The sequence below is a fragment of the Anomaloglossus baeobatrachus genome, unplaced genomic scaffold (assembly GCF_048569485.1).
Source record: "Anomaloglossus baeobatrachus isolate aAnoBae1 unplaced genomic scaffold, aAnoBae1.hap1 Scaffold_746, whole genome shotgun sequence".
Taxonomy (NCBI): domain Eukaryota; kingdom Metazoa; phylum Chordata; class Amphibia; order Anura; family Aromobatidae; genus Anomaloglossus; species Anomaloglossus baeobatrachus.
Genome location: NW_027445125.1, coordinates 20,694 through 41,386, shown reverse-complemented (window position 1 = coordinate 41,386; position 20,693 = coordinate 20,694).

The following is a 20,693-nucleotide window of genomic DNA, read 5'->3' as shown; positions in this document are numbered from 1 at the left end:
AACGGCCACTCTAAACTGAATGTGCCTGCCCTCGTCAGATCGCAGCCGCTACGCAGTTTGAGGCCGGGCAAGTACCGGCATGGGAGACTGGCTGGGAATCCCTGGTTCCGTTGACATTTTTGACAATTTCTTTTTTTGGAGAGAGGGGGGGGAGTTAGAGTGGCCCTACCCACAATAAAAAAAAGCAAAAAAAAACAAAAAGCTTTTACTTCAGCCTTGCTCTCGAAAAGGCCAACAGGTGCAATAGCTACCCGTCAACGGCCACTCTAAACTGAATGTGCCTGCCCTCGTCAGATCGCAGCCGCTACGCAGTTTGAGGCCGGGCAAGTACCGGCATGGGAGACTGGCTGGGAATCCCTGGTTCCGTTGACATTTTTGACAATTTCTTTTTTTGGAGAGAGGGGGGGGAGTTAGAGTGGCCCTACCCACAATAAAAAAAAGCAAAAAAAAACAAAAAGCTTTTACTTCAGCCTTGCTCTCGAAAAGGCCAACAGGTGCAATAGCTACCCGTCAACGGCCACTCTAAACTGAATGTGCCTGCCCTCGTCAGATCGCAGCCGCTACGCAGTTTGAGGCCGGGCAAGTACCGGCATGGGAGACTGGCTGGGAATCCCTGGTTCCGTTGACATTTTTGACAATTTCTTTTTTTGGAGAGAGGGGGGGGAGTTAGAGTGGCCCTACCCACAATAAAAAAAAGCAAAAAAAAACAAAAAGCTTTTACTTCAGCCTTGCTCTCGAAAAGGCCAACAGGTGCAATAGCTACCCGTCAACGGCCACTCTAAACTGAATGTGCCTGCCCTCGTCAGATCGCAGCCGCTACGCAGTTTGAGGCCGGGCAAGTACCGGCATGGGAGACTGGCTGGGAATCCCTGGTTCCGTTGACATTTTTGACAATTTCTTTTTTTGGAGAGAGGGGGGGGAGTTAGAGTGGCCCTACCCACAATAAAAAAAAGCAAAAAAAAACAAAAAGCTTTTACTTCAGCCTTGCTCTCGAAAAGGCCAACAGGTGCAATAGCTACCCGTCAACGGCCACTCTAAACTGAATGTGCCTGCCCTCGTCAGATCGCAGCCGCTACGCAGTTTGAGGCCGGGCAAGTACCGGCATGGGAGACTGGCTGGGAATCCCTGGTTCCGTTGACATTTTTGACAATTTCTTTTTTTGGAGAGAGGGGGGGGAGTTAGAGTGGCCCTACCCACAATAAAAAAAAGCAAAAAAAAACAAAAAGCTTTTACTTCAGCCTTGCTCTCGAAAAGGCCAACAGGTGCAATAGCTACCCGTCAACGGCCACTCTAAACTGAATGTGCCTGCCCTCGTCAGATCGCAGCCGCTACGCAGTTTGAGGCCGGGCAAGTACCGGCATGGGAGACTGGCTGGGAATCCCTGGTTCCGTTGACATTTTTGACAATTTCTTTTTTTGGAGAGAGGGGGGGGAGTTAGAGTGGCCCTACCCACAATAAAAAAAAGCAAAAAAAAACAAAAAGCTTTTACTTCAGCCTTGCTCTCGAAAAGGCCAACAGGTGCAATAGCTACCCGTCAACGGCCACTCTAAACTGAATGTGCCTGCCCTCGTCAGATCGCAGCCGCTACGCAGTTTGAGGCCGGGCAAGTACCGGCATGGGAGACTGGCTGGGAATCCCTGGTTCCGTTGACATTTTTGACAATTTCTTTTTTTGGAGAGGGGGGGGGAGTTAGAGTGGCCCTACCCACAATAAAAAAAAGCAAAAAAAAACAAAAAGCTTTTACTTCAGCCTTGCTCTCGAAAAGGCCAACAGGTGCAATAGCTACCCGTCAACGGCCACTCTAAACTGAATGTGCCTGCCCTCGTCAGATCGCAGCCGCTACGCAGTTTGAGGCCGGGCAAGTACCGGCATGGGAGACTGGCTGGGAATCCCTGGTTCCGTTGACATTTTTGACAATTTCTTTTTTTGGAGAGAGGGGGGGGAGTTAGAGTGGCCCTACCCACAATAAAAAAAAGCAAAAAAAAACAAAAAGCTTTTACTTCAGCCTTGCTCTCGAAAAGGCCAACAGGTGCAATAGCTACCCGTCAACGGCCACTCTAAACTGAATGTGCCTGCCCTCGTCAGATCGCAGCCGCTACGCAGTTTGAGGCCGGGCAAGTACCGGCATGGGAGACTGGCTGGGAATCCCTGGTTCCGTTGACATTTTTGACAATTTCTTTTTTTGGAGAGAGGGGGGGGAGTTAGAGTGGCCCTACCCACAATAAAAAAAAGCAAAAAAAAACAAAAAGCTTTTACTTCAGCCTTGCTCTCGAAAAGGCCAACAGGTGCAATAGCTACCCGTCAACGGCCACTCTAAACTGAATGTGCCTGCCCTCGTCAGATCGCAGCCGCTACGCAGTTTGAGGCCGGGCAAGTACCGGCATGGGAGACTGGCTGGGAATCCCTGGTTCCGTTGACATTTTTGACAATTTCTTTTTTTGGAGAGAGGGGGGGGAGTTAGAGTGGCCCTACCCACAATAAAAAAAAGCAAAAAAAAACAAAAAGCTTTTACTTCAGCCTTGCTCTCGAAAAGGCCAACAGGTGCAATAGCTACCCGTCAACGGCCACTCTAAACTGAATGTGCCTGCCCTCGTCAGATCGCAGCCGCTACGCAGTTTGAGGCCGGGCAAGTACCGGCATGGGAGACTGGCTGGGAATCCCTGGTTCCGTTGACATTTTTGACAATTTCTTTTTTTGGAGAGAGGGGGGGGAGTTAGAGTGGCCCTACCCACAATAAAAAAAAGCAAAAAAAAACAAAAAGCTTTTACTTCAGCCTTGCTCTCGAAAAGGCCAACAGGTGCAATAGCTACCCGTCAACGGCCACTCTAAACTGAATGTGCCTGCCCTCGTCAGATCGCAGCCGCTACGCAGTTTGAGGCCGGGCAAGTACCGGCATGGGAGACTGGCTGGGAATCCCTGGTTCCGTTGACATTTTTGACAATTTCTTTTTTTGGAGAGAGGGGGGGGAGTTAGAGTGGCCCTACCCACAATAAAAAAAAGCAAAAAAAAACAAAAAGCTTTTACTTCAGCCTTGCTCTCGAAAAGGCCAACAGGTGCAATAGCTACCCGTCAACGGCCACTCTAAACTGAATGTGCCTGCCCTCGTCAGATCGCAGCCGCTACGCAGTTTGAGGCCGGGCAAGTACCGGCATGGGAGACTGGCTGGGAATCCCTGGTTCCGTTGACATTTTTGACAATTTCTTTTTTTGGAGAGAGGGGGGGGAGTTAGAGTGGCCCTACCCACAATAAAAAAAAGCAAAAAAAAACAAAAAGCTTTTACTTCAGCCTTGCTCTCGAAAAGGCCAACAGGTGCAATAGCTACCCGTCAACGGCCACTCTAAACTGAATGTGCCTGCCCTCGTCAGATCGCAGCCGCTACGCAGTTTGAGGCCGGGCAAGTACCGGCATGGGAGACTGGCTGGGAATCCCTGGTTCCGTTGACATTTTTGACAATTTCTTTTTTTGGAGAGAGGGGGGGGAGTTAGAGTGGCCCTACCCACAATAAAAAAAAGCAAAAAAAAACAAAAAGCTTTTACTTCAGCCTTGCTCTCGAAAAGGCCAACAGGTGCAATAGCTACCCGTCAACGGCCACTCTAAACTGAATGTGCCTGCCCTCGTCAGATCGCAGCCGCTACGCAGTTTGAGGCCGGGCAAGTACCGGCATGGGAGACTGGCTGGGAATCCCTGGTTCCGTTGACATTTTTGACAATTTCTTTTTTTGGAGAGAGGGGGGGGAGTTAGAGTGGCCCTACCCACAATAAAAAAAAGCAAAAAAAAACAAAAAGCTTTTACTTCAGCCTTGCTCTCGAAAAGGCCAACAGGTGCAATAGCTACCCGTCAACGGCCACTCTAAACTGAATGTGCCTGCCCTCGTCAGATCGCAGCCGCTACGCAGTTTGAGGCCGGGCAAGTACCGGCATGGGAGACTGGCTGGGAATCCCTGGTTCCGTTGACATTTTTGACAATTTCTTTTTTTGGAGAGAGGGGGGGGAGTTAGAGTGGCCCTACCCACAATAAAAAAAAGCAAAAAAAAACAAAAAGCTTTTACTTCAGCCTTGCTCTCGAAAAGGCCAACAGGTGCAATAGCTACCCGTCAACGGCCACTCTAAACTGAATGTGCCTGCCCTCGTCAGATCGCAGCCGCTACGCAGTTTGAGGCCGGGCAAGTACCGGCATGGGAGACTGGCTGGGAATCCCTGGTTCCGTTGACATTTTTGACAATTTCTTTTTTTGGAGAGAGGGGGGGGAGTTAGAGTGGCCCTACCCACAATAAAAAAAAGCAAAAAAAAACAAAAAGCTTTTACTTCAGCCTTGCTCTCGAAAAGGCCAACAGGTGCAATAGCTACCCGTCAACGGCCACTCTAAACTGAATGTGCCTGCCCTCGTCAGATCGCAGCCGCTACGCAGTTTGAGGCCGGGCAAGTACCGGCATGGGAGACTGGCTGGGAATCCCTGGTTCCGTTGACATTTTTGACAATTTCTTTTTTTGGAGAGAGGGGGGGGAGTTAGAGTGGCCCTACCCACAATAAAAAAAAGCAAAAAAAAACAAAAAGCTTTTACTTCAGCCTTGCTCTCGAAAAGGCCAACAGGTGCAATAGCTACCCGTCAACGGCCACTCTAAACTGAATGTGCCTGCCCTCGTCAGATCGCAGCCGCTACGCAGTTTGAGGCCGGGCAAGTACCGGCATGGGAGACTGGCTGGGAATCCCTGGTTCCGTTGACATTTTTGACAATTTCTTTTTTTGGAGAGAGGGGGGGGAGTTAGAGTGGCCCTACCCACAATAAAAAAAAGCAAAAAAAAACAAAAAGCTTTTACTTCAGCCTTGCTCTCGAAAAGGCCAACAGGTGCAATAGCTACCCGTCAACGGCCACTCTAAACTGAATGTGCCTGCCCTCGTCAGATCGCAGCCGCTACGCAGTTTGAGGCCGGGCAAGTACCGGCATGGGAGACTGGCTGGGAATCCCTGGTTCCGTTGACATTTTTGACAATTTCTTTTTTTGGAGAGAGGGGGGGGAGTTAGAGTGGCCCTACCCACAATAAAAAAAAGCAAAAAAAAACAAAAAGCTTTTACTTCAGCCTTGCTCTCGAAAAGGCCAACAGGTGCAATAGCTACCCGTCAACGGCCACTCTAAACTGAATGTGCCTGCCCTCGTCAGATCGCAGCCGCTACGCAGTTTGAGGCCGGGCAAGTACCGGCATGGGAGACTGGCTGGGAATCCCTGGTTCCGTTGACATTTTTGACAATTTCTTTTTTTGGAGAGAGGGGGGGGAGTTAGAGTGGCCCTACCCACAATAAAAAAAAGCAAAAAAAAACAAAAAGCTTTTACTTCAGCCTTGCTCTCGAAAAGGCCAACAGGTGCAATAGCTACCCGTCAACGGCCACTCTAAACTGAATGTGCCTGCCCTCGTCAGATCGCAGCCGCTACGCAGTTTGAGGCCGGGCAAGTACCGGCATGGGAGACTGGCTGGGAATCCCTGGTTCCGTTGACATTTTTGACAATTTCTTTTTTTGGAGAGAGGGGGGGGAGTTAGAGTGGCCCTACCCACAATAAAAAAAAGCAAAAAAAAACAAAAAGCTTTTACTTCAGCCTTGCTCTCGAAAAGGCCAACAGGTGCAATAGCTACCCGTCAACGGCCACTCTAAACTGAATGTGCCTGCCCTCGTCAGATCGCAGCCGCTACGCAGTTTGAGGCCGGGCAAGTACCGGCATGGGAGACTGGCTGGGAATCCCTGGTTCCGTTGACATTTTTGACAATTTCTTTTTTTGGAGAGAGGGGGGGGAGTTAGAGTGGCCCTACCCACAATAAAAAAAAGCAAAAAAAAACAAAAAGCTTTTACTTCAGCCTTGCTCTCGAAAAGGCCAACAGGTGCAATAGCTACCCGTCAACGGCCACTCTAAACTGAATGTGCCTGCCCTCGTCAGATCGCAGCCGCTACGCAGTTTGAGGCCGGGCAAGTACCGGCATGGGAGACTGGCTGGGAATCCCTGGTTCCGTTGACATTTTTGACAATTTCTTTTTTTGGAGAGAGGGGGGGGAGTTAGAGTGGCCCTACCCACAATAAAAAAAAGCAAAAAAAAACAAAAAGCTTTTACTTCAGCCTTGCTCTCGAAAAGGCCAACAGGTGCAATAGCTACCCGTCAACGGCCACTCTAAACTGAATGTGCCTGCCCTCGTCAGATCGCAGCCGCTACGCAGTTTGAGGCCGGGCAAGTACCGGCATGGGAGACTGGCTGGGAATCCCTGGTTCCGTTGACATTTTTGACAATTTCTTTTTTTGGAGAGAGGGGGGGGAGTTAGAGTGGCCCTACCCACAATAAAAAAAAGCAAAAAAAAACAAAAAGCTTTTACTTCAGCCTTGCTCTCGAAAAGGCCAACAGGTGCAATAGCTACCCGTCAACGGCCACTCTAAACTGAATGTGCCTGCCCTCGTCAGATCGCAGCCGCTACGCAGTTTGAGGCCGGGCAAGTACCGGCATGGGAGACTGGCTGGGAATCCCTGGTTCCGTTGACATTTTTGACAATTTCTTTTTTTGGAGAGAGGGGGGGGAGTTAGAGTGGCCCTACCCACAATAAAAAAAAGCAAAAAAAAACAAAAAGCTTTTACTTCAGCCTTGCTCTCGAAAAGGCCAACAGGTGCAATAGCTACCCGTCAACGGCCACTCTAAACTGAATGTGCCTGCCCTCGTCAGATCGCAGCCGCTACGCAGTTTGAGGCCGGGCAAGTACCGGCATGGGAGACTGGCTGGGAATCCCTGGTTCCGTTGACATTTTTGACAATTTCTTTTTTTGGAGAGAGGGGGGGGAGTTAGAGTGGCCCTACCCACAATAAAAAAAAGCAAAAAAAAACAAAAAGCTTTTACTTCAGCCTTGCTCTCGAAAAGGCCAACAGGTGCAATAGCTACCCGTCAACGGCCACTCTAAACTGAATGTGCCTGCCCTCGTCAGATCGCAGCCGCTACGCAGTTTGAGGCCGGGCAAGTACCGGCATGGGAGACTGGCTGGGAATCCCTGGTTCCGTTGACATTTTTGACAATTTCTTTTTTTGGAGAGAGGGGGGGGAGTTAGAGTGGCCCTACCCACAAAAAAAAAGCAAAAAAAAACAAAAAGCTTTTACTTCAGCCTTGCTCTCGAAAAGGCCAACAGGTGCAATAGCTACCCGTCAACGGCCACTCTAAACTGAATGTGCCTGCCCTCGTCAGATCGCAGCCGCTACGCAGTTTGAGGCCGGGCAAGTACCGGCATGGGAGACTGGCTGGGAATCCCTGGTTCCGTTGACATTTTTGACAATTTCTTTTTTTGGAGAGAGGGGGGGGAGTTAGAGTGGCCCTACCCACAATAAAAAAAAGCAAAAAAAAACAAAAAGCTTTTACTTCAGCCTTGCTCTCGAAAAGGCCAACAGGTGCAATAGCTACCCGTCAACGGCCACTCTAAACTGAATGTGCCTGCCCTCGTCAGATCGCAGCCGCTACGCAGTTTGAGGCCGGGCAAGTACCGGCATGGGAGACTGGCTGGGAATCCCTGGTTCCGTTGACATTTTTGACAATTTCTTTTTTTGGAGAGAGGGGGGGGAGTTAGAGTGGCCCTACCCACAATAAAAAAAAGCAAAAAAAAACAAAAAGCTTTTACTTCAGCCTTGCTCTCGAAAAGGCCAACAGGTGCAATAGCTACCCGTCAACGGCCACTCTAAACTGAATGTGCCTGCCCTCGTCAGATCGCAGCCGCTACGCAGTTTGAGGCCGGGCAAGTACCGGCATGGGAGACTGGCTGGGAATCCCTGGTTCCGTTGACATTTTTGACAATTTCTTTTTTTGGAGAGAGGGGGGGGAGTTAGAGTGGCCCTACCCACAATAAAAAAAAGCAAAAAAAAACAAAAAGCTTTTACTTCAGCCTTGCTCTCGAAAAGGCCAACAGGTGCAATAGCTACCCGTCAACGGCCACTCTAAACTGAATGTGCCTGCCCTCGTCAGATCGCAGCCGCTACGCAGTTTGAGGCCGGGCAAGTACCGGCATGGGAGACTGGCTGGGAATCCCTGGTTCCGTTGACATTTTTGACAATTTCTTTTTTTGGAGAGAGGGGGGGGAGTTAGAGTGGCCCTACCCACAATAAAAAAAAGCAAAAAAAAACAAAAAGCTTTTACTTCAGCCTTGCTCTCGAAAAGGCCAACAGGTGCAATAGCTACCCGTCAACGGCCACTCTAAACTGAATGTGCCTGCCCTCGTCAGATCGCAGCCGCTACGCAGTTTGAGGCCGGGCAAGTACCGGCATGGGAGACTGGCTGGGAATCCCTGGTTCCGTTGACATTTTTGACAATTTCTTTTTTTGGAGAGAGGGGGGGGAGTTAGAGTGGCCCTACCCACAATAAAAAAAAGCAAAAAAAAACAAAAAGCTTTTACTTCAGCCTTGCTCTCGAAAAGGCCAACAGGTGCAATAGCTACCCGTCAACGGCCACTCTAAACTGAATGTGCCTGTCCCTCGTCAGATCGCAGCCGCTACGCAGTTTGAGGCCGGGCAAGTACCGGCATGGGAGACTGGCTGGGAATCCCTGGTTCCGTTGACATTTTTGACAATTTCTTTTTTTGGAGAGAGGGGGGGGAGTTAGAGTGGCCCTACCCACAATAAAAAAAAGCAAAAAAAAACAAAAAGCTTTTACTTCAGCCTTGCTCTCGAAAAGGCCAACAGGTGCAATAGCTACCCGTCAACGGCCACTCTAAACTGAATGTGCCTGCCCTCGTCAGATCGCAGCCGCTACGCAGTTTGAGGCCGGGCAAGTACCGGCATGGGAGACTGGCTGGGAATCCCTGGTTCCGTTGACATTTTTGACAATTTCTTTTTTTGGAGAGAGGGGGGGGAGTTAGAGTGGCCCTACCCACAATAAAAAAAAGCAAAAAAAAACAAAAAGCTTTTACTTCAGCCTTGCTCTCGAAAAGGCCAACAGGTGCAATAGCTACCCGTCAACGGCCACTCTAAACTGAATGTGCCTGCCCTCGTCAGATCGCAGCCGCTACGCAGTTTGAGGCCGGGCAAGTACCGGCATGGGAGACTGGCTGGGAATCCCTGGTTCCGTTGACATTTTTGACAATTTCTTTTTTTGGAGAGAGGGGGGGGAGTTAGAGTGGCCCTACCCACAATAAAAAAAAGCAAAAAAAAACAAAAAGCTTTTACTTCAGCCTTGCTCTCGAAAAGGCCAACAGGTGCAATAGCTACCCGTCAACGGCCACTCTAAACTGAATGTGCCTGCCCTCGTCAGATCGCAGCCGCTACGCAGTTTGAGGCCGGGCAAGTACCGGCATGGGAGACTGGCTGGGAATCCCTGGTTCCGTTGACATTTTTGACAATTTCTTTTTTTGGAGAGAGGGGGGGGAGTTAGAGTGGCCCTACCCACAATAAAAAAAAGCAAAAAAAAACAAAAAGCTTTTACTTCAGCCTTGCTCTCGAAAAGGCCAACAGGTGCAATAGCTACCCGTCAACGGCCACTCTAAACTGAATGTGCCTGCCCTCGTCAGATCGCAGCCGCTACGCAGTTTGAGGCCGGGCAAGTACCGGCATGGGAGACTGGCTGGGAATCCCTGGTTCCGTTGACATTTTTGACAATTTCTTTTTTTGGAGAGAGGGGGGGGAGTTAGAGTGGCCCTACCCACAATAAAAAAAAGCAAAAAAAAACAAAAAGCTTTTACTTCAGCCTTGCTCTCGAAAAGGCCAACAGGTGCAATAGCTACCCGTCAACGGCCACTCTAAACTGAATGTGCCTGCCCTCGTCAGATCGCAGCCGCTACGCAGTTTGAGGCCGGGCAAGTACCGGCATGGGAGACTGGCTGGGAATCCCTGGTTCCGTTGACATTTTTGACAATTTCTTTTTTTGGAGAGAGGGGGGGGAGTTAGAGTGGCCCTACCCACAATAAAAAAAAGCAAAAAAAAACAAAAAGCTTTTACTTCAGCCTTGCTCTCGAAAAGGCCAACAGGTGCAATAGCTACCCGTCAACGGCCACTCTAAACTGAATGTGCCTGCCCTCGTCAGATCGCAGCCGCTACGCAGTTTGAGGCCGGGCAAGTACCGGCATGGGAGACTGGCTGGGAATCCCTGGTTCCGTTGACATTTTTGACAATTTCTTTTTTTGGAGAGAGGGGGGGGAGTTAGAGTGGCCCTACCCACAATAAAAAAAAGCAAAAAAAAACAAAAAGCTTTTACTTCAGCCTTGCTCTCGAAAAGGCCAACAGGTGCAATAGCTACCCGTCAACGGCCACTCTAAACTGAATGTGCCTGCCCTCGTCAGATCGCAGCCGCTACGCAGTTTGAGGCCGGGCAAGTACCGGCATGGGAGACTGGCTGGGAATCCCTGGTTCCGTTGACATTTTTGACAATTTCTTTTTTTGGAGAGAGGGGGGGGAGTTAGAGTGGCCCTACCCACAATAAAAAAAAGCAAAAAAAAACAAAAAGCTTTTACTTCAGCCTTGCTCTCGAAAAGGCCAACAGGTGCAATAGCTACCCGTCAACGGCCACTCTAAACTGAATGTGCCTGCCCTCGTCAGATCGCAGCCGCTACGCAGTTTGAGGCCGGGCAAGTACCGGCATGGGAGACTGGCTGGGAATCCCTGGTTCCGTTGACATTTTTGACAATTTCTTTTTTTGGAGAGAGGGGGGGGAGTTAGAGTGGCCCTACCCACAATAAAAAAAAGCAAAAAAAAACAAAAAGCTTTTACTTCAGCCTTGCTCTCGAAAAGGCCAACAGGTGCAATAGCTACCCGTCAACGGCCACTCTAAACTGAATGTGCCTGCCCTCGTCAGATCGCAGCCGCTACGCAGTTTGAGGCCGGGCAAGTACCGGCATGGGAGACTGGCTGGGAATCCCTGGTTCCGTTGACATTTTTGACAATTTCTTTTTTTGGAGAGAGGGGGGGGAGTTAGAGTGGCCCTACCCACAATAAAAAAAAGCAAAAAAAAACAAAAAGCTTTTACTTCAGCCTTGCTCTCGAAAAGGCCAACAGGTGCAATAGCTACCCGTCAACGGCCACTCTAAACTGAATGTGCCTGCCCTCGTCAGATCGCAGCCGCTACGCAGTTTGAGGCCGGGCAAGTACCGGCATGGGAGACTGGCTGGGAATCCCTGGTTCCGTTGACATTTTTGACAATTTCTTTTTTTGGAGAGAGGGGGGGGAGTTAGAGTGGCCCTACCCACAATAAAAAAAAGCAAAAAAAAACAAAAAGCTTTTACTTCAGCCTTGCTCTCGAAAAGGCCAACAGGTGCAATAGCTACCCGTCAACGGCCACTCTAAACTGAATGTGCCTGCCCTCGTCAGATCGCAGCCGCTACGCAGTTTGAGGCCGGGCAAGTACCGGCATGGGAGACTGGCTGGGAATCCCTGGTTCCGTTGACATTTTTGACAATTTCTTTTTTTGGAGAGAGGGGGGGGAGTTAGAGTGGCCCTACCCACAATAAAAAAAAGCAAAAAAAAACAAAAAGCTTTTACTTCAGCCTTGCTCTCGAAAAGGCCAACAGGTGCAATAGCTACCCGTCAACGGCCACTCTAAACTGAATGTGCCTGCCCTCGTCAGATCGCAGCCGCTACGCAGTTTGAGGCCGGGCAAGTACCGGCATGGGAGACTGGCTGGGAATCCCTGGTTCCGTTGACATTTTTGACAATTTCTTTTTTTGGAGAGAGGGGGGGGAGTTAGAGTGGCCCTACCCACAATAAAAAAAAGCAAAAAAAAACAAAAAGCTTTTACTTCAGCCTTGCTCTCGAAAAGGCCAACAGGTGCAATAGCTACCCGTCAACGGCCACTCTAAACTGAATGTGCCTGCCCTCGTCAGATCGCAGCCGCTACGCAGTTTGAGGCCGGGCAAGTACCGGCATGGGAGACTGGCTGGGAATCCCTGGTTCCGTTGACATTTTTGACAATTTCTTTTTTTGGAGAGAGGGGGGGGAGTTAGAGTGGCCCTACCCACAATAAAAAAAAGCAAAAAAAAACAAAAAGCTTTTACTTCAGCCTTGCTCTCGAAAAGGCCAACAGGTGCAATAGCTACCCGTCAACGGCCACTCTAAACTGAATGTGCCTGCCCTCGTCAGATCGCAGCCGCTACGCAGTTTGAGGCCGGGCAAGTACCGGCATGGGAGACTGGCTGGGAATCCCTGGTTCCGTTGACATTTTTGACAATTTCTTTTTTTGGAGAGAGGGGGGGGAGTTAGAGTGGCCCTACCCACAATAAAAAAAAGCAAAAAAAAACAAAAAGCTTTTACTTCAGCCTTGCTCTCGAAAAGGCCAACAGGTGCAATAGCTACCCGTCAACGGCCACTCTAAACTGAATGTGCCTGCCCTCGTCAGATCGCAGCCGCTACGCAGTTTGAGGCCGGGCAAGTACCGGCATGGGAGACTGGCTGGGAATCCCTGGTTCCGTTGACATTTTTGACAATTTCTTTTTTTGGAGAGAGGGGGGGGAGTTAGAGTGGCCCTACCCACAATAAAAAAAAGCAAAAAAAAACAAAAAGCTTTTACTTCAGCCTTGCTCTCGAAAAGGCCAACAGGTGCAATAGCTACCCGTCAACGGCCACTCTAAACTGAATGTGCCTGCCCTCGTCAGATCGCAGCCGCTACGCAGTTTGAGGCCGGGCAAGTACCGGCATGGGAGACTGGCTGGGAATCCCTGGTTCCGTTGACATTTTTGACAATTTCTTTTTTTGGAGAGAGGGGGGGGGAGTTAGAGTGGCCCTACCCACAATAAAAAAAAGCAAAAAAAAACAAAAAGCTTTTACTTCAGCCTTGCTCTCGAAAAGGCCAACAGGTGCAATAGCTACCCGTCAACGGCCACTCTAAACTGAATGTGCCTGCCCTCGTCAGATCGCAGCCGCTACGCGAGTTTGAGGCCGGGCAAGTACCGGCATGGGAGACTGGCTGGGAATCCCTGGTTCCGTTGACATTTTTGACAATTTCTTTTTTTGGAGAGAGGGGGGGGAGTTAGAGTGGCCCTACCCACAATAAAAAAAAGCAAAAAAAAACAAAAAGCTTTTACTTCAGCCTTGCTCTCGAAAAGGCCAACAGGTGCAATAGCTACCCGTCAACGGCCACTCTAAACTGAATGTGCCTGCCCTCGTCAGATCGCAGCCGCTACGCAGTTTGAGGCCGGGCAAGTACCGGCATGGGAGACTGGCTGGGAATCCCTGGTTCCGTTGACATTTTTGACAATTTCTTTTTTTGGAGAGAGGGGGGGGAGTTAGAGTGGCCCTACCCACAATAAAAAAAAGCAAAAAAAAACAAAAAGCTTTTACTTCAGCCTTGCTCTCGAAAAGGCCAACAGGTGCAATAGCTACCCGTCAACGGCCACTCTAAACTGAATGTGCCTGCCCTCGTCAGATCGCAGCCGCTACGCAGTTTGAGGCCGGGCAAGTACCGGCATGGGAGACTGGCTGGGAATCCCTGGTTCCGTTGACATTTTTGACAATTTCTTTTTTTGGAGAGAGGGGGGGGAGTTAGAGTGGCCCTACCCACAATAAAAAAAAGCAAAAAAAAACAAAAAGCTTTTACTTCAGCCTTGCTCTCGAAAAGGCCAACAGGTGCAATAGCTACCCGTCAACGGCCACTCTAAACTGAATGTGCCTGCCCTCGTCAGATCGCAGCCGCTACGCAGTTTGAGGCCGGGCAAGTACCGGCATGGGAGACTGGCTGGGAATCCCTGGTTCCGTTGACATTTTTGACAATTTCTTTTTTTGGAGAGAGGGGGGGGAGTTAGAGTGGCCCTACCCACAATAAAAAAAAGCAAAAAAAAACAAAAAGCTTTTACTTCAGCCTTGCTCTCGAAAAGGCCAACAGGTGCAATAGCTACCCGTCAACGGCCACTCTAAACTGAATGTGCCTGCCCTCGTCAGATCGCAGCCGCTACGCAGTTTGAGGCCGGGCAAGTACCGGCATGGGAGACTGGCTGGGAATCCCTGGTTCCGTTGACATTTTTGACAATTTCTTTTTTTGGAGAGAGGGGGGGGAGTTAGAGTGGCCCTACCCACAATAAAAAAAAGCAAAAAAAAACAAAAAGCTTTTACTTCAGCCTTGCTCTCGAAAAGGCCAACAGGTGCAATAGCTACCCGTCAACGGCCACTCTAAACTGAATGTGCCTGCCCTCGTCAGATCGCAGCCGCTACGCAGTTTGAGGCCGGGCAAGTACCGGCATGGGAGACTGGCTGGGAATCCCTGGTTCCGTTGACATTTTTGACAATTTCTTTTTTTGGAGAGAGGGGGGGGAGTTAGAGTGGCCCTACCCACAATAAAAAAAAGCAAAAAAAAACAAAAAGCTTTTACTTCAGCCTTGCTCTCGAAAAGGCCAACAGGTGCAATAGCTACCCGTCAACGGCCACTCTAAACTGAATGTGCCTGCCCTCGTCAGATCGCAGCCGCTACGCAGTTTGAGGCCGGGCAAGTACCGGCATGGGAGACTGGCTGGGAATCCCTGGTTCCGTTGACATTTTTGACAATTTCTTTTTTTGGAGAGAGGGGGGGGAGTTAGAGTGGCCCTACCCACAATAAAAAAAAGCAAAAAAAAACAAAAAGCTTTTACTTCAGCCTTGCTCTCGAAAAGGCCAACAGGTGCAATAGCTACCCGTCAACGGCCACTCTAAACTGAATGTGCCTGCCCTCGTCAGATCGCAGCCGCTACGCAGTTTGAGGCCGGGCAAGTACCGGCATGGGAGACTGGCTGGGAATCCCTGGTTCCGTTGACATTTTTGACAATTTCTTTTTTTGGAGAGAGGGGGGGGAGTTAGAGTGGCCCTACCCACAATAAAAAAAAGCAAAAAAAAACAAAAAGCTTTTACTTCAGCCTTGCTCTCGAAAAGGCCAACAGGTGCAATAGCTACCCGTCAACGGCCACTCTAAACTGAATGTGCCTGCCCTCGTCAGATCGCAGCCGCTACGCAGTTTGAGGCCGGGCAAGTACCGGCATGGGAGACTGGCTGGGAATCCCTGGTTCCGTTGACATTTTTGACAATTTCTTTTTTTGGAGAGAGGGGGGGGAGTTAGAGTGGCCCTACCCACAATAAAAAAAAGCAAAAAAAAACAAAAAGCTTTTACTTCAGCCTTGCTCTCGAAAAGGCCAACAGGTGCAATAGCTACCCGTCAACGGCCACTCTAAACTGAATGTGCCTGCCCTCGTCAGATCGCAGCCGCTACGCAGTTTGAGGCCGGGCAAGTACCGGCATGGGAGACTGGCTGGGAATCCCTGGTTCCGTTGACATTTTTGACAATTTCTTTTTTTGGAGAGAGGGGGGGGAGTTAGAGTGGCCCTACCCACAATAAAAAAAAGCAAAAAAAAACAAAAAGCTTTTACTTCAGCCTTGCTCTCGAAAAGGCCAACAGGTGCAATAGCTACCCGTCAACGGCCACTCTAAACTGAATGTGCCTGCCCTCGTCAGATCGCAGCCGCTACGCAGTTTGAGGCCGGGCAAGTACCGGCATGGGAGACTGGCTGGGAATCCCTGGTTCCGTTGACATTTTTGACAATTTCTTTTTTTGGAGAGAGGGGGGGGAGTTAGAGTGGCCCTACCCACAATAAAAAAAAGCAAAAAAAAACAAAAAGCTTTTACTTCAGCCTTGCTCTCGAAAAGGCCAACAGGTGCAATAGCTACCCGTCAACGGCCACTCTAAACTGAATGTGCCTGCCCTCGTCAGATCGCAGCCGCTACGCAGTTTGAGGCCGGGCAAGTACCGGCATGGGAGACTGGCTGGGAATCCCTGGTTCCGTTGACATTTTTGACAATTTCTTTTTTTGGAGAGAGGGGGGGGAGTTAGAGTGGCCCTACCCACAATAAAAAAAAGCAAAAAAAAACAAAAAGCTTTTACTTCAGCCTTGCTCTCGAAAAGGCCAACAGGTGCAATAGCTACCCGTCAACGGCCACTCTAAACTGAATGTGCCTGCCCTCGTCAGATCGCAGCCGCTACGCAGTTTGAGGCCGGGCAAGTACCGGCATGGGAGACTGGCTGGGAATCCCTGGTTCCGTTGACATTTTTGACAATTTCTTTTTTTGGAGAGAGGGGGGGGAGTTAGAGTGGCCCTACCCACAATAAAAAAAAGCAAAAAAAAACAAAAAGCTTTTACTTCAGCCTTGCTCTCGAAAAGGCCAACAGGTGCAATAGCTACCCGTCAACGGCCACTCTAAACTGAATGTGCCTGCCCTCGTCAGATCGCAGCCGCTACGCAGTTTGAGGCCGGGCAAGTACCGGCATGGGAGACTGGCTGGGAATCCCTGGTTCCGTTGACATTTTTGACAATTTCTTTTTTTGGAGAGAGGGGGGGGAGTTAGAGTGGCCCTACCCACAATAAAAAAAAGCAAAAAAAAACAAAAAGCTTTTACTTCAGCCTTGCTCTCGAAAAGGCCAACAGGTGCAATAGCTACCCGTCAACGGCCACTCTAAACTGAATGTGCCTGCCCTCGTCAGATCGCAGCCGCTACGCAGTTTGAGGCCGGGCAAGTACCGGCATGGGAGACTGGCTGGGAATCCCTGGTTCCGTTGACATTTTTGACAATTTCTTTTTTTGGAGAGAGGGGGGGGAGTTAGAGTGGCCCTACCCACAATAAAAAAAAGCAAAAAAAAACAAAAAGCTTTTACTTCAGCCTTGCTCTCGAAAAGGCCAACAGGTGCAATAGCTACCCGTCAACGGCCACTCTAAACTGAATGTGCCTGCCCTCGTCAGATCGCAGCCGCTACGCAGTTTGAGGCCGGGCAAGTACCGGCATGGGAGACTGGCTGGGAATCCCTGGTTCCGTTGACATTTTTGACAATTTCTTTTTTTGGAGAGAGGGGGGGGAGTTAGAGTGGCCCTACCCACAATAAAAAAAAGCAAAAAAAAACAAAAAGCTTTTACTTCAGCCTTGCTCTCGAAAAGGCCAACAGGTGCAATAGCTACCCGTCAACGGCCACTCTAAACTGAATGTGCCTGCCCTCGTCAGATCGCAGCCGCTACGCAGTTTGAGGCCGGGCAAGTACCGGCATGGGAGACTGGCTGGGAATCCCTGGTTCCGTTGACATTTTTGACAATTTCTTTTTTTGGAGAGAGGGGGGGGAGTTAGAGTGGCCCTACCCACAATAAAAAAAAGCAAAAAAAAACAAAAAGCTTTTACTTCAGCCTTGCTCTCGAAAAGGCCAACAGGTGCAATAGCTACCCGTCAACGGCCACTCTAAACTGAATGTGCCTGCCCTCGTCAGATCGCAGCCGCTACGCAGTTTGAGGCCGGGCAAGTACCGGCATGGGAGACTGGCTGGGAATCCCTGGTTCCGTTGACATTTTTGACAATTTCTTTTTTTGGAGAGAGGGGGGGGAGTTAGAGTGGCCCTACCCACAATAAAAAAAAGCAAAAAAAAACAAAAAGCTTTTACTTCAGCCTTGCTCTCGAAAAGGCCAACAGGTGCAATAGCTACCCGTCAACGGCCACTCTAAACTGAATGTGCCTGCCCTCGTCAGATCGCAGCCGCTACGCAGTTTGAGGCCGGGCAAGTACCGGCATGGGAGACTGGCTGGGAATCCCTGGTTCCGTTGACATTTTTGACAATTTCTTTTTTTGGAGAGAGGGGGGGGAGTTAGAGTGGCCCTACCCACAATAAAAAAAAGCAAAAAAAAACAAAAAGCTTTTACTTCAGCCTTGCTCTCGAAAAGGCCAACAGGTGCAATAGCTACCCGTCAACGGCCACTCTAAACTGAATGTGCCTGCCCTCGTCAGATCGCAGCCGCTACGCAGTTTGAGGCCGGGCAAGTACCGGCATGGGAGACTGGCTGGGAATCCCTGGTTCCGTTGACATTTTTGACAATTTCTTTTTTTGGAGAGAGGGGGGGGAGTTAGAGTGGCCCTACCCACAATAAAAAAAAGCAAAAAAAAACAAAAAGCTTTTACTTCAGCCTTGCTCTCGAAAAGGCCAACAGGTGCAATAGCTACCCGTCAACGGCCACTCTAAACTGAATGTGCCTGCCCTCGTCAGATCGCAGCCGCTACGCAGTTTGAGGCCGGGCAAGTACCGGCATGGGAGACTGGCTGGGAATCCCTGGTTCCGTTGACATTTTTGACAATTTCTTTTTTTGGAGAGAGGGGGGGGAGTTAGAGTGGCCCTACCCACAATAAAAAAAAGCAAAAAAAAACAAAAAGCTTTTACTTCAGCCTTGCTCTCGAAAAGGCCAACAGGTGCAATAGCTACCCGTCAACGGCCACTCTAAACTGAATGTGCCTGCCCTCGTCAGATCGCAGCCGCTACGCAGTTTGAGGCCGGGCAAGTACCGGCATGGGAGACTGGCTGGGAATCCCTGGTTCCGTTGACATTTTTGACAATTTCTTTTTTTGGAGAGAGGGGGGGGAGTTAGAGTGGCCCTACCCACAATAAAAAAAAGCAAAAAAAAACAAAAAGCTTTTACTTCAGCCTTGCTCTCGAAAAGGCCAACAGGTGCAATAGCTACCCGTCAACGGCCACTCTAAACTGAATGTGCCTGCCCTCGTCAGATCGCAGCCGCTACGCAGTTTGAGGCCGGGCAAGTACCGGCATGGGAGACTGGCTGGGAATCCCTGGTTCCGTTGACATTTTTGACAATTTCTTTTTTTGGAGAGAGGGGGGGGAGTTAGAGTGGCCCTACCCACAATAAAAAAAAGCAAAAAAAAACAAAAAGCTTTTACTTCAGCCTTGCTCTCGAAAAGGCCAACAGGTGCAATAGCTACCCGTCAACGGCCACTCTAAACTGAATGTGCCTGCCCTCGTCAGATCGCAGCCGCTACGCAGTTTGAGGCCGGGCAAGTACCGGCATGGGAGACTGGCTGGGAATCCCTGGTTCCGTTGACATTTTTGACAATTTCTTTTTTTGGAGAGAGGGGGGGGAGTTAGAGTGGCCCTACCCACAATAAAAAAAAGCAAAAAAAAACAAAAAGCTTTTACTTCAGCCTTGCTCTCGAAAAGGCCAACAGGTGCAATAGCTACCCGTCAACGGCCACTCTAAACTGAATGTGCCTGCCCTCGTCAGATCGCAGCCGCTACGCAGTTTGAGGCCGGGCAAGTACCGGCATGGGAGACTGGCTGGGAATCCCTGGTTCCGTTGACATTTTTGACAATTTCTTTTTTTGGAGAGAGGGGGGGGAGTTAGAGTGGCCCTACCCACAATAAAAAAAAGCAAAAAAAAACAAAAAGCTTTTACTTCAGCCTTGCTCTCGAAAAGGCCAACAGGTGCAATAGCTACCCGTCAACGGCCACTCTAAACTGAATGTGCCTGCCCTCGTCAGATCGCAGCCGCTACGCAGTTTGAGGCCGGGCAAGTACCGGCATGGGAGACTGGCTGGGAATCCCTGGTTCCGTTGACATTTTTGACAATTTCTTTTTTTGGAGAGAGGGGGGGGAGTTAGAGTGGCCCTACCCACAATAAAAAAAAGCAAAAAAAAACAAAAAGCTTTTACTTCAGCCTTGCTCTCGAAAAGGCCAACAGGTGCAATAGCTACCCGTCAACGGCCACTCTAAACTGAATGTGCCTGCCCTCGTCAGATCGCAGCCGCTACGCAGTTTGAGGCCGGGCAAGTACCGGCATGGGAGACTGGCTGGGAATCCCTGGTTCCGTTGACATTTTTGACAATTTCTTTTTTTGGAGAGAGGGGGGGGAGTTAGAGTGGCCCTACCCACAATAAAAAAAAGCAAAAAAAAACAAAAAGCTTTTACTTCAGCCTTGCTCTCGAAAAGGCCAACAGGTGCAATAGCTACCCGTCAACGGCCACTCTAAACTGAATGTGCCTGCCCTCGTCAGATCGCAGCCGCTACGCAGTTTGAGGCCGGGCAAGTACCGGCATGGGAGACTGGCTGGGAATCCCTGGTTCCGTTGACATTTTTGACAATTTCTTTTTTTGGAGAGAGGGGGGGGAGTTAGAGTGGCCCTACCCACAATAAAAAAAAGCAAAAAAAAACAAAAAGCTTTTACTTCAGCCTTGCTCTCGAAAAGGCCAACAGGTGCAATAGCTACCCGTCAACGGCCACTCTAAACTGAATGTGCCTGCCCTCGTCAGATCGCAGCCGCTACGCAGTTTGAGGCCGGGCAAGTACCGGCATGGGAGACTGGCTGGGAATCCCTGGTTCCGTTGACATTTTTGACAATTTCTTTTTTTGGAGAGAGGGGGGGGAGTTAGAGTGGCCCTACCCACAATAAAAAAAAGCAAAAAAAAACAAAAAGCTTTTACTTCAGCCTTGCTCTCGAAAAGGCCAACAGGTGCAATAGCTACCCGTCAACGGCCACTCTAAACTGAATGTGCCTGCCCTCGTCAGATCGCAGCCGCTACGCAGTTTGAGGCCGGGCAAGTACCGGCATGGGAGACTGGCTGGGAATCCCTGGTTCCGTTGACATTTTTGACAATTTCTTTTTTTGGAGAGAGGGGGGGGAGTTAGAGTGGCCCTACCCACAATAAAAAAAAGCAAAAAAAAACAAAAAGCTTTTACTTCAGCCTTGCTCTCGAAAAGGCCAACAGGTGCAATAGCTACCCGTCAACGGCCACTCTAAACTGAATGTGCCTGCCCTCGTCAGATCGCAGCCGCTACGCAGTTTGAGGCCGGGCAAGTACCGGCATGGGAGACTGGCTGGGAATCCCTGGTTCCGTTGACATTTTTGACAATTTCTTTTTTTGGAGAGAGGGGGGGGGAGTTAGAGTGGCCCTACCCACAATAAAAAAAAGCAAAAAAAAACAAAAAGCTTTTACTTC